The following is a 14,222-nucleotide window of genomic DNA, read 5'->3' on the forward strand; positions in this document are numbered from 1 at the left end:
TCATTAATTGACTTTTGGTTTGACCTCTGTTTTATTTTAATTAATTTATATACCAATTTTCGTTATTTTTAAAATATTTTTGGGGGATGATGATGTCCTGACCCCACCTTAGTTTGTTTAATTTTTCATAATTTTCTTGATTAATTTGCTATTTATTTGTTATTTTTTAAGTTGACTTGAATTTTCAGTTGACTTCTTTATGATCGATGTTTGACTTAGGGATTGCTTATGGCAATTGAAGAGATATTTTGATCCTCCCTTGTTCATATCATATGCCATGTATTAGAGGCCTTTTACCTTGATTTTATTTGGTCCTTACCTTATTTCCTGATTAAATTATTCAGTGGACCCTTCGTGTGTATATTTTCATCTGTTTGATTCACCTGTTATCTTTTATACTTGTTTCTCTCATTCATGCTTTCTATTGCTTGATTATTTAACATGTTCATACTCTCATGCATTGTTTAAATGCTCCATTATTTGATTCTTTGGTTTGATTATATATTGTTTATTTATCTGATCTAATTGATAACTGTTGCCTACTTGTATGATGTATGAGACATATATTCTTATTGTTTGTTTGCCATGAACAATCCCCATTCATAACAAATGTATCCCTCTCCCATAAAGTGTATAATAGTTATTTCTTTATTTCTTTAGTCACCTGTTAATACAAGAATTAAAATGAACATCCGATAACCATTTCAAAATAAGATCAAAAGCTCGATCCAACGTCGAGTAATCATTTTCAAAACTTAACAGAACCAGCACACATTCATCCATCCTCTTGTAAGTCGATTGCCTCAGGCATCGCCATCTACCTGTAAGTCGATTGCCTCTGGCATCACCATCTACCCTTATCCGTAACTCCTCTCCGCGCTCCATCCGTCGACTCTTGTTCCGTTTAGGTAGCACCCATTAGGTAGAACCCTTTGTATGATAACATAGGTAGAATTCCCCTATTCTTTGCATGCTAACATTAGGTAGATGTTCCCCTTTGTAAATCCTAACACATAGGTCCATATTGCATGACAACTCTAGAGCAGAGCTTCCCCATTTTTGGACCTTCCGTGCATCTCCGATCTTGTGGCATGTCAGTCCGTTCTATTGTAAAGAGGTAACCGCCTAAGACTCGATTCAGCAAGTTGCGACACCTATTGCTAGGACGTTGAACACACTGCCCACCCTCCTTTGACACAGCTGGTGTCCTCTTTTGTAAGTCCATGTTCAGATGGCAATCCTTAACCCCTAGTTAGCCGAACTACGTTTTGCTCTGATTCTCATTCCAGATGAGATACATAGGCATAAGACGCGATGTCTTACCGAGCACACTTCTCTTTAACCCATAGGTAGCCGAGCTACGAAGACTCTGATTCTCATACTCAGATGAGATACGTAGGCAGTGGATGCGACATCCTTGCGAGTCATTTTCTTTTAACCTTCCTTTTAGTAAATAGTACTTTAGATATACCTACACCCTTTAGACTAGAACAACACTTATGAAAAGGGCTCCCTAGGAGTACCTAGGATGTTTTGGGTGCTTAAAACCTTCCCATTGCATAACCAACCCCCTTACCCAGATCTCTGACATTTTTACTAGTTTTTGATTCGATAAAACTTTTAGGTTTTTGTTCGCTTTCTAACCATTCCTTTGGATAAATAGAAGTGCGGTGGCGACTCGACTTGTATGGTTTACCTTGGATTTAGTCAATATCTCTAATGATAACGAATACCCCGCTACAATAGTAATTGGACTTATGTATAAGTCACAACTATTTGAGGTTGGGCAATAGAAATTTTAGTGTTAATGCATGTTAGAGACATGGTATTATGAACCATGCTCCTAAAACATACCACATTTAAAAAAGAATATGCAAAAGGGGGGATCTAATCTCATTCATACTCATGTTGATTTTTTAATAAACTAGCCTTAGGATATGGAGATATCATAGGTCCATGACATGAATGAATAGAGAAGGGGAATGAGATGAAGAGGGAAGGGAAATGGAATAGACACAAATTGGTCAAAGGAGGACTTTTATCAAATTAAAATCATTCATTCATTTTGGGAGATGAAATGTACATTTCATCAATCCCCTAAATCCAATGATTTTAACTCAACAAAGTCAAATCAACCTTGACCAAGACCCAACAACAAGTGTCAAACTCAACAAGTCAATATCAAAAGCTCAACACAATTTATTTTGCAATTAAACAATTAAAATCAATTAAATAATGCATTAAATTAAATTATGGTTTGTCAAATTCCTAAAATCTCATCAAAACACCAAAGAAATGGCCATGAGATTTATCATAGGTCAAACAAGGTCAAAGGACCTTGGAGAAAAAATTTCATAATTTTTGGAAACTTAAAACTATTTTTAAACAATTAAAAATATTCACAAAATCAATTAAATCATGAAAAATATTAATAATGATCCAAAAATTAATTTTAATTCAGAAAATGAAAGAGGAATTTGTTTAAAACTTTTTGGTGAAACTCTCATATTTTTTGGATCAATATTCAAATTAATATGAATTAATAAAAATAAACCAAATAAAATGAAAATCTGAAAATAAGAAAAAACGTGGACCACTTGATCTCCCTCATTAATTGAGGTGGTAGATCAAGTGGCTCTCAGTGCGCTTTCCACCATGGTCTTGAGTCAACGCGCCACACAAACGGTAATCCCGACCAACGCGCGAGATTAGATTAAATCAAATGGATCATGTGGTTCTGATGACTACCAACTCACCACCGGAGCCAAAGCTCCGGTCTCCTTCTCCGGTGAGCCTCACCGGACTGGTTCAGTCACAACCATCGCCAAAATTAAAAAGAAGGACATGATTAAAGTAAAAATGGCATTGAGCTCGAATCTGGCCTCAATTTATCCTAACTCCAAGTATATTGAGAGATACAAGGAGTTGAAATTTGAGGTGCACGATCTGAGTTGCTTTAATTTGACCTCAAAGCAACTCATCTTGTTGCCTACATTGGTAAGACTTCAGACAACCAAAGATCCAACAGAATTATGGAGAATTGAGTTAGAATCGAAGAGATGAAAATTTCTGGAAAATACCTTCAACGTAGGTGTGAATTCGATGGTTCTTGCTCTTGCTTGTGCTTGATCTTGCTCAGGATTGAAAGAGTAGAATAGAATGATCAAAAGGCTTTGGATTCTTGGATATTTGAACCTCAAAATAGTGAGATTCAAACTCAATTTCCAAATGGAAATTATCAAGATTATCCTTTGGAATGGGAGAGTTTGAATGCTTGGGATCAAAGCTGATGTGCAAGGTCCTCAATTCTGAGCCTAAAGGTCTCTATTTATAGCCAATTGTAGCGGGGTATTCGTTACCATTAGAGATATTGACTAAAGCCAAGGTAAATCATACAAGTTGAGTCGCCACCGCACTTCTATTTATCCAAAGGAATGGTTAGAAAGCGAACAAAAACCTAAAAGTTTTATCGAATCAAAAACTAGTAAAAATGTCAAAGATCTGGGTAAGGGGAAGTGTGCTCGGTAAGACATCGCATCTTATGCCTACGTATCTCATCTGGAATGAGAATCAGAGCAAAACGTAGTTCGACTAACTACGGGGTAAGGGTTGTGTTTTGGGGTGAACGACGTTACTACGCAATCTACCGGATGCTCGACCTTTGGAGACTTACTCGCCTGTAGTAGAAGGAGATAACGTGTTCTTAGGAGAAGAAAAATCAATGAGTTTGGGGTGTTTAGGGATGCTCATGCAAAAAGGCAGTCCTAGATGAAGGAACCGCACTACCTTAAATGACATGCCACGAGAGGCTATACGAAACTTAAGAAATCGGTAACATGCGGGAAAAGTAAAGGGATCGAGAGATCTACCGTACGGATAAAGCAAGTCAGTACAGGTAATCGGAATAAACCTCCAGGTGGTACCCCACAAATAAAGTGGAACACCAAGCAAGCTATCCCTGCAAGAGTATGTGAGCCCTCACAAAAACTCAACAAACAGGTTAGAGTAATATGACGGAATTAGGAGAAAACAATGCCATAACAAACACAAAACAAGTTAGAGCAAACAGGATAGGGTAATCAAGAGTTGCCCCCAAATCAAAATGTAACCACATGAATCATGCCATTAAAATTCACAAAAAGCAACCAAGGGTAGGAGGCCTAAACCTCTTGTCAAACACATGCATCAAAAGGGTATCAAATTCACCCATAATACCTCATACACTCAGAGCATTCAAATTAAAAGCATAAAGTAATGGGAATAAGGCAAACCTGACTGGAAAGATCGAATGAAATTGAATTGCCCGGTTGAGTTTGCAAAGCAATCTGAGGGTTTATATGAGAGGGAATTGGTTCTTTGCCGATGAGTTCCCTTAAGTCTCTGGAGGTTGCTCTGAACTATGTTAGCTCTTCTCTCACTATCTTTTTCCCTACCAGGATAATAGGAATAGAATTTCCTTTTGTTTCACTGAAACTCTGAATTTATAACCTGATTTTTGTGGACCTGTGGGCTCAAATGAGAGAGGCCCAAGTCCAAAATTTTTTTGTTATATTTTATTTATTTATTTATTTATTTATATTTTTTTCTTTTTTCTTTTTTATTTATTTATTTATTTATTTTCGTTTTTCGTTTTTATTATTATTATTATTTATTTTTTTTAAACACGTGGGCTTCGCCTAGCGAGCATGACAGTTCAAGAAATTCCTCTGAGCGTAGATGATTCTGGTGGCTTTTCTTGGGACTCGCTAGGCGACCCATTCTGCTCGCCTAGCGAGCATGACAGTTCATGAACAAACTTTTGCTCCTTCAAGATTAATGTTTTGACTGACGAATAGACCCCATTTGAACCTGTTGGAAGTATCTCAAGCCATTCCCTTGTGTTGACTGATCATCTAAATAGAACCCACAAAGTGTCTTGGATGATACTCAAGCTTCAAACAAAAGATGTTAGGGACACATTTTTGTGCTTTTGGTTAGTAAACAAAAGTAAGAGAAACAATTATGTATAATTCAAGCATGCTTGGTGATCTCAAACCAATCACAAGGAGTCCCACCCAAAGGCAAAGGGAACCAAGATGCTAAAGATCCTTGAGGCAATGCAAATGCAATGTTATGATGCCATGAGGGATCTTAGGGTCAAAATTGGGGTCTTACAGATGCCCCTATTTAAGGTCATTCTAGCCGGAGAAGTGAAGGTTAAAATCTTCGTCTCGACGGGGTAGAATGGGCTTAAATAATAACAAAGAGACGAATTTTGGTCCCTAAGAGACCTCATGATGCAAATGTAGGTATGAAAAATGGTAGCACTCTATGGAGATATGTGTCCACAAAAGCAAAGAAATCAGAAGCCACTGATAATCCATATGAGCAATTCACTCCATGGGACCAAGACCCTAGGGACTCTCCTGGGGATAGAAAAGGGAAAAGATCAAATGGAAAGACTCGAGCTGACTCAAAGATGCATGTATTGGGGAATATGCCAATACAGCAAAAAACTATCCACAACGAATACTTCGGATAAAATCCGGATGAAAACAATCCACTAAGGGACTTCGCTGGGGATGTCCACAAGGACACTCCTAGGGAAGCAGCGGGAGGAGGTATTACCGGTTACTGGGTAATAAGCTCAAGGAGACATGTGATCTGAACGCCAGGTATGAGGGTGAGAGATACAACATGCTCAGGAAGAGATGAATATCCAAGACCAGTATAAGGGTGAGAGATATCAAAACTTCAAAATGTCTGAGGAAAACCTAAAAGGTATACTTCAACTCAGGGATTCTGACTCCACAGGGGACAAAAAGTCATAATAGGGAGCAGAGAGGAAGGAACACCAGGGATACCGGTTACTGGGCATATAATAGGTGACCAACCAAGGCGTGAATTGGGGAATATTCCCAAAACACTCATCATCCAAAAGAGGTCTAAAAGCAAACTCGATTACAGGATGGATATTCGACTACACAAAGGGGATACGAATCTTACTCAACTGGGGAAGAACAAAATGCTTCAGACCCGAGAGTGCATGAGATATACTATATATTACCGTCAGAACGTATATAATATACTCGCATGGACGATTATCCACAACCGGTTATTGGGTTAATAAAGGATAAATCGACCGAAAAGAAAAGGCATCGGGATACCGAAACTAGGTATATAATGATGACCAATTCAGGGGAGGAACAATCGTTACCAACAACAACAAGGTAGACGAGAGATGACCCGCTGGGGATAAATTGCGTAATCAGGGCAATTATCCAAGCAGATGAGGGGATATCATCACCGAATATTGGATGAAGATAACTGTCACCAATTAAAGATGAGCAAAAATAGTTACTCTGCAAAAAGGGAAGAAATAGGGTTTACAACTACCGGTATGAGGGTAGAGAAACACAGACTCTGCCGGGGATAATGATTACTAATTATTAACCATTATTCATTTACCACGGGGAAACAGGAAAAGAGTCTCAAGAGACCGATCTAGGATCAAACTAGATAGGCACACCAAATCAAGACTTTTCCCGGTGAGGATATAACTCAATGGGGAAAACCATCCCAGTATATGTGTTGGGAAGGAACAAAAACAATCAACATCCATGAGGATATAACCCGGTGGGGAATATGGAAGAAAGGATAGACGCTTTCTGCTTATGGAACTGACTCTATATGGAGAGATCAGACACACACATCTGCTCGGGGAAGTATATCAGCAAATAGCAGGAGACAGCAAACAATGATATATGGCAAAAAATGCAACATGAATATCTGAATGTTATAATTATGCATGAATATGCGTGGTTTATGTATGATGTATGTTGACAAACAGACATATTTAACACAACCAGGTCCAGGAATCAACCACCCGGTATTATATCTTAAGAGAGAAAGCCAAGTTCACCGGGGAGTATCCAATCTGCTGGGGATCAGAGATACCAGGAAGCAAAGAACTCTGCAAGGGATGAATCATCAATCATTCCAGCTGGGGACGAGAGTTATCACAGACAAGGTCCACCACACCAACAACTCTACTGGGGAATCTATCCGAGGAGATAAAGGATTTATCGGGATCAACCACCAAATACCGCTCTTGCCCAAAGAGATCCAAGCTGCTGAGGAAGAAAGATTGCTACTCTACTGAAGGGAAGAGAGGTGACTCTCAACAAGCAATCCACTTGGTAGGATAAACCACAAGGGGTTCCGGAGGGAGGAGATACAGTCATGCCAGGAATATGGACAAAATCTTACCCTGTTGGGGATCGTACCACCCTTGGGAGAGCATTAAGGATCTCCTAAGTATCCTTTCGTCATTGTGAATGTTCACTTTGTTTAAAAGCAAATTATAAAAAATTTGATCGTTTAAAACAATGATATTTTCTTAATCAAAACATGCAAAACATTTGTTGAATAGAAACAGATAAGAGTGCCAATAATTGGATAAAAGGCTCAAATTTATTTGATAGAATGGTAGTCTACGAATGGCAAGACTCCATAAATCTTTACAAATTTGAAATTGGTGATATATATTGGAAAAGGGCTACATTGAACATAATGACCATTTCTCCACCAATTCTGAATCCGATGTATTTGAAGCTTTGGTTGATAATGAGCAAGAATCTCTGACGAACGACAATTGTAGAACAAAGTCTTGTCAGGATGCAGTTACTTGCCAAATCCCTAATTTTTGCCTAGATTTCCCCAGGATGAGGTACTCAATCTAGCGGGATACCTATATTCATTTTTCATGTCTCTAACTTTTGCCTGGATCGCCCTTTCGGGTTTTCAATCCACCGAGACGCTCATTTTTGCCTAAGCCGCCTGTAGCACCTCAAATTTGCACCTATCATTGTACATACATTTTCATATTAGGTCATATCATATCATGGTCTCAAGGATCATTGCATGCCCTAGTTTCCCTCCTAGTGGCTAGTTTGCTTTGTGAGTTGATTCTTGATCACCAAGCATGATTTGCATTTGTATATCTTTGCTTTTCATATGTTTATCATTCAAAAAGTACAAAAATATTGTCAGTTTAACCTTGCTGCTTGCAGTTAAAGCAATCATCAGCAATTAGGTCAAAATCAGTAAAAGTCAGTCATTGCAGTGGATGGTGACCATTCTTGCAGAATTTGGCCACCATGATCAATCATCAAGGGTTCATATATCTTGAGACATCATTTGGAATCAAGATATCAAGGAATTAGGGTTTGGAATTCATCAGAAGGTGCTTCAGTCAAGCAAAACCCTAAAAAAGTCAAACTTGGTCAACTGTTCATTTAATCAGTGATTTGGTGATGGGATTTGGTCTGAAAGGTCTCATTCATGCCTATACAAGTTTCATATATCATGTCAAGCATCCACATGGGAGAAAATAAAGCAAAATCAGAAATTTCCCAAAATAGAAAGTGGACCTGTAATTTTAACTGCCAAAAATGGAAACTTCTTGATCCCAAACTTACATCATGATACAAGCTTCAATTGAATTTTTGCCCAACATGAAAGTTGAAGATCTTGTTCTCCCATTTCCAAAAAGTCCAAGAACTCTCAAATCCCATGTATGGTTGGCAAGATATGATCAAATCATTTTCACAAATTCATGAACTTCAAAGGGCCATATCTCATGAACCACAAGGCCAATTTTAGTGGGGTTTTTTCCTACAAACCACATTTTACCTCCTCTTTCCAAAAATATAAATTTCATGTGCCAAAACATTGCCAATCAAAATGGCATTTTTGAACCTAGCATGGTTGAATTTCAAGTGAGGTGTATTTTTGAAGTTTTGTTTTAAGCATTTCCTACCACATTAGCCATTTGGAATTGTTTGAAAACATGATTTCTGACTTGCCAAGTCCCAAAATTCGAGCAGCATGCTACCACATACCACCATTTGGTCAAAATTGCAAGATTAGCAAATTGGTTAAAATGAGCAAAGCATGATTACCATCCACTTAGCAAAGCTTAAACAGAGATATTTAAAGACATTTTCTGCACATTCCAACCCTAGCAGCAGCCATAACACAACAGAAAAACTCTCACTCTCTCATTTTTCCATTTTGACACTTTTGCATTTTTCTGCGAAAATCTCCAAAGCACTCGAGCATTCATTGGTTCCTCCATCATCTGGCCAACAATTGGAAGCTCTTTACAACCTCAAACCCCAGCTGGAAGCTCATTTCGAGCTCTGTTTTCTTCAAAGCACAACAATGGTGAAAATCGATTTGGACATTTCCAGACCTTGCTGAGCTAAAGTGCTTCAAGTATACATCAACATCAACCATTATCTCCATCTGTTCGAGCCAACATCATCCAAATAACAACTGTTTCCTTCATTTCTTCAAAATCAAGTAAGGTTTTGACCACCTTCTTTCTCTAATCCATGCTATGCTTATGATAGTTTGCTCTTTGCTGATTCTAATGAACTATGGATTGCTTGAAATGGTTGTGTCATGCATGAGAAATCTGGATTTTCATTTGTGTGCTCAAATATGTTTTCAGTCGATTTGCTTTGATGATGATGATTTCATGAAAACCATGTTTGGATTATGCTTGTGCTTGGTTTGCTGAATCGATTGATGTGCTTGCTGTCGATTTCTGGGCATGTTGGTTTTTTCCACGATTGTTGGAGATGATGAAGAATATTGTTCCATTCACAAACCCTAATTGAATTTCCAGAACCTGTTTGTTTTCACGTGTTGTTACTGTTCTATTGGTGATAGCCAATCAGAACATTTCATTTGCCTTTGCTGATGCGCACCGTTTTGGTTAATGAGGCCATATTCACGAAATTGCCACTGGTCAACTTGTTTGACTCACTAAATCATGTTATGTTGTTCATTCTTTCCAATTTGTTACCTCAACTTACAAAATTCATTTCTCACTCGTTTCAACTCCAAAATTCATGAAATTTTTTTCATCATGTTCACATGAATGTCTACTATTTTATCAAGATTTTTATTGATTTTTTGGATGGCTGGATTTTAAATGGTATTAGGGTTCTTAACATGTATGCACATTTGACACCTTTTACCAATTCTTTTGTGAAATGATGAGGATGTATCCAATGCCCCTGAATTTTTTTGTGGTTAATCTACACTCATTCATGTTTGTTTTGATGTAGAGTTCATGAATTTATTATATGTGGTTTGTGAGATATGAATTTTGGAAGTAGGGTGTGACAATTTGTGTCACACCAATGATATGCAATTTCATGATTTTTGTTGAAATGCTTCCTGACCTCCAATTAATGTGAAATTTTGCATGAACCTTCTCTTATATGTCTAGTTCACTTGTGATTTTTCTTGGAATTAATCATGGCATTTCCAAATTGTTTGAGATTTTATCCCCTGTTTGACCAAAATGTTGACTTGTGTGATACCTCTTGCCATTTCCTTTGTGAAATCCTCATACCTTATTGGATGATCATGAAATTTTACATGTGCATACTAGACATCTTGAGCTTTGCATTGGTGTTGATCCCATTCATTTCTCATCTGTTTTCATTTAGTTATGATTTTTTGAAGTTGATACATGTATATTTGACTTCTTTGGGCATGATTGAAATTGTTTTGACTTCCTGATTTTAATTGACCATCTTCCCATGATCCAATTGAGCTGAAATTTTATATGCATGCTATGTTATGGATTGTGATTGACCCTGAATTATTTGATAATTTTTGGAATTGCCTATGCTTGGTTTTGAGCTAAGTCTTGCTGTTGACTTCATTGAGCATATTCAAATTTGCTTTGACTTCATGATTTTCATTGACTGCCTTCCACTTGTCCAATTGTGATGAAATTTTACATGCTTACCATGCTAGGTGTTAGGATTGATCATGAATTATTTGGTGATTTTTGAAAATGTTTGAGTTGACTTTTGATGCAAGTCTTTCTGTTGACTTCTATGTGCACCAATTTGCCATGCTTTGACTTCTTTTGTCTATAAAATGATGATGATGCATGATATGAACTTGAAACCAATTGGGTTTGATTCTTAAATGTTTGAATTTGATCTTGATTGGATATGGCCTGCTGTTTTGGCTTTCTCATTCATTTTTGACCCTAGGCTTGTCCTAGGGGTCTCCTGGCTTATGTTTGAGTTCATTGTTTCAGGTTAAGCTACAAATGCTTCAAAGAAACTTTTGCAAGTTGATTAAGCTTGATTTGTTTATCATAAGCTAACCTTTGTTTTGTAGGTTGCTTGGCTCATAAGATTTGAGTCTTGTGCTTGGCACATTTGTCTATCTGTTTGACTGTTGACTTCTGCTTCCTTTTGCTTTAACTGTTGAACTATGTACTGATTTGTTTGACTATTTCAGGTACCATTAGTTGCTTAAGTTCTTTGAACTTGCTTTGCTTTGCTATTTAGCAATTTGCTTTGAGGTAATCCCTCTTTCTTCATGTAGTCTGGAGACCCGGCCTGTTATTTGGCCGGGCAAACTGTCTGAAGTCCTCCTTAAGAGGCGATGCTTGTGTGTGTTTAATTTTGTCCCAAGTAGGAAAAGTCCTTCAAATAAGGCAATTGGTAGATCATAGGGATAAGCAACCTATCCCCTACTATTCTGTGAGTCTTCTCCTTGCTCCCATTACATGGTTGTAGCATTGAGATCCAAACCCAAGATCAATCGAGTCAATAATTTGTGGAAAGAGTTCCTACTTTCTGAACTCCCACACTTTCTGAAATGCTCTCCCTGATCAGGGATAAGAGCAATGAGGCACACCCCTCATCTCCTTTCATCTGCTTCACCTTAGCCTCTCAATGGCAAGGTTAAGAGCAACTTGTGACCCTATTCCAGTTGGCTTCAATGCCTAACCCTCTTGTGTGAGCCTCCTTGTTTGGCTATAGAGTGTGCTGTTTGATATTGATTGATTGGTTGATTACTTCATATGCACATGTTTGCTTGTATGCTTCATGCATTTATCATTATCATTAATTGCTCATTAATGCACAATCATCTCATTTGTCTTTGTGACCTCATCATTGTTGTTTTCCCATTGAGGACAATTGTAAGACCATCCATTGGCCATTGCTCCTAGGATATGGAAGTGAGTATAAGACCATCACATTGGCCACTCATCTTATCTTTGCTTGTTGCATTGTTTGTATGTGAGGATACAATTGTAAGTCCCCACAAGTTGGCATTTGTTTTCCTAGGATCATACTGTGTATGTTAGAGTAAGCCCAGACAGATTGGCATTTGACATCCATGTTTTGCTTTCTTTGTTTATGAGAGGATGCAATTGTAAGTCCCCGCAAGTTGGCATTTGCTTTCCTAGGATCATGTGTTGGATATTGGTATAAGTCCAGACAGATTGGCATCCGGTATCCAAGTTTCATTTTGTTTTAGGAGATTAGTGTAAGACCATTGAGTGGCCTCTGATATCCCGTTTTGTTTTAGGAGATTGGTATAAGACCAGTGATTGGCATCCGGTATCCGCTTTTCTGCTTTGTTTGTTTGTTATTATTCATTGCCCATTCCAAAGGACACACTTGAATCATCTTCTATATGATTTCAAGAAGTGAACCTTCTAAGAAGTTTTACAATCCATATCCATCCATTCATCCTCATTGTGTCCTAAACCTTTTCACACTTTGATTTCAAATTTGACATAGATATTGTGCAAACATCTTCATGTTTTCAAACTAAAAACCTGGACTCAAGTCCTTGACTTTTTTTCAAACTCCATTTCGTAATACTTCTTTTGAATCAATCTTAATCATACTTTGACTCCACTTTCATAATCACAATCAATTAACTTCACCCATTCACTTGTTTTGGCTCTGTCCATTGTTAATCTTTTCACATTAGCCATAGGTTTCAATTATCATTGTGGTTGATGTAAATCTTGCCTATCCTTAGTGAGTCGACTATAAGACTTCCGTACTGAAAACAGGGTTAACCCCTCTAGTGCGTCGAAGCCATCCTCGCATGGTGGATGTTGGTTTTGGTCAAGTGTTCTCCCGTTGATAATGAAAAGCCTCAGTGCTTGTGTTTAAAATTGAATCCACCAACTTTTGGAAATCTTTTAGCCGAACTACGGCGTTTTGATCCTTACCTTTGATGGAAGGTACGTAGGCAACGGGTTCATCCGTTCAAACCCAATAAAACTGTACATTCTTTTCTCATCATCCCAATCATGTTTGCATAATGTTTATGTCATAACAAATAACAATTTTGTACAACAAGTGTGAAAAGGGCTCCCTAGGAGTACCTAGGACGTAGTGGGTGCCTAACACCTTCCCATTGCGTAATTTACCCCTTACCCAGACTCTCTGATCTTTTTATTAGTTTTCTACGTGTAAAACTTCTTAGGCTTTTGTTCGCTTTTTAGCCAATCCTTTGGATAAATAAAAGTGCGGTGGCGACTCGAAATTTCATTGTATGCTTTGCTTATGATTTAACCGATAAATCATATAGCGACGAATACACCGCTACACCGCCCTTTCGGGTTTTCAACTTAGCGAGCTATTCCGTTTTTATTTTTTTAGGCGAAGTATTTCTTGACTGCATTTGAATTCACAGGACGAGTGAAATCCTCCCCATCCATAGTTGTAAGTATCAAAGCACCGCCTGAAAAGACTCTCTTAACAACATACGGACCCTCATAGTTCGGAGTCCACTTGCCCCTGGAATCGGGCGCGAAAGATAAAACTTTCTTGAGCACAAGGTCACCTTCTCGGAACACACGAGGCTTGACCTTCTTATCAAAAGCTTTCTTCATCCTCTGCTGATATAACTGACTGTGGCACATGGCAGTCAATCTCTTTTCTTCTATCAAGTTCAGCTGGTCATAACGACTCTGAACCCATTCAGCATCAGTCAACTTGGCCTCCATCAAGACTCTCATTGATGGGATCTCCATCTCTACTGGGAGTACAGCCTTCATGCCATAAACAAGAGAGAAAGGGGTTGCCCCTGTTGAAGTGCGGACAGATGTACGATAGCCATGCAAAGCGAATGGTAGCATCTCATGCCAATCTTTATACGTAACAACCATCTTCTGGATAATTTTCTTGATATTCTTGTTAGCAGCTTCAACAGCCCCATTCATCTTGGGTCTGTACGGAGAAGAATTATGATGTGCAATCTTGAATTCACCACACAGCTCTTTCATCATCTTGTTATTCAAGTTAGATCCATTATCAGTAATGATCTTATCTAGCACACCATATCGGCATATGAGTTGATTCTTGATAAACTTCACGACCACCTGCCTGGTCACA

The sequence above is a fragment of the Lathyrus oleraceus genome, chromosome 7, assembly GCF_024323335.1.
Source record: "Lathyrus oleraceus cultivar Zhongwan6 chromosome 7, CAAS_Psat_ZW6_1.0, whole genome shotgun sequence".
In the NCBI taxonomy this organism is placed as follows: Eukaryota; Viridiplantae; Streptophyta; class Magnoliopsida; order Fabales; family Fabaceae; genus Lathyrus; species Lathyrus oleraceus.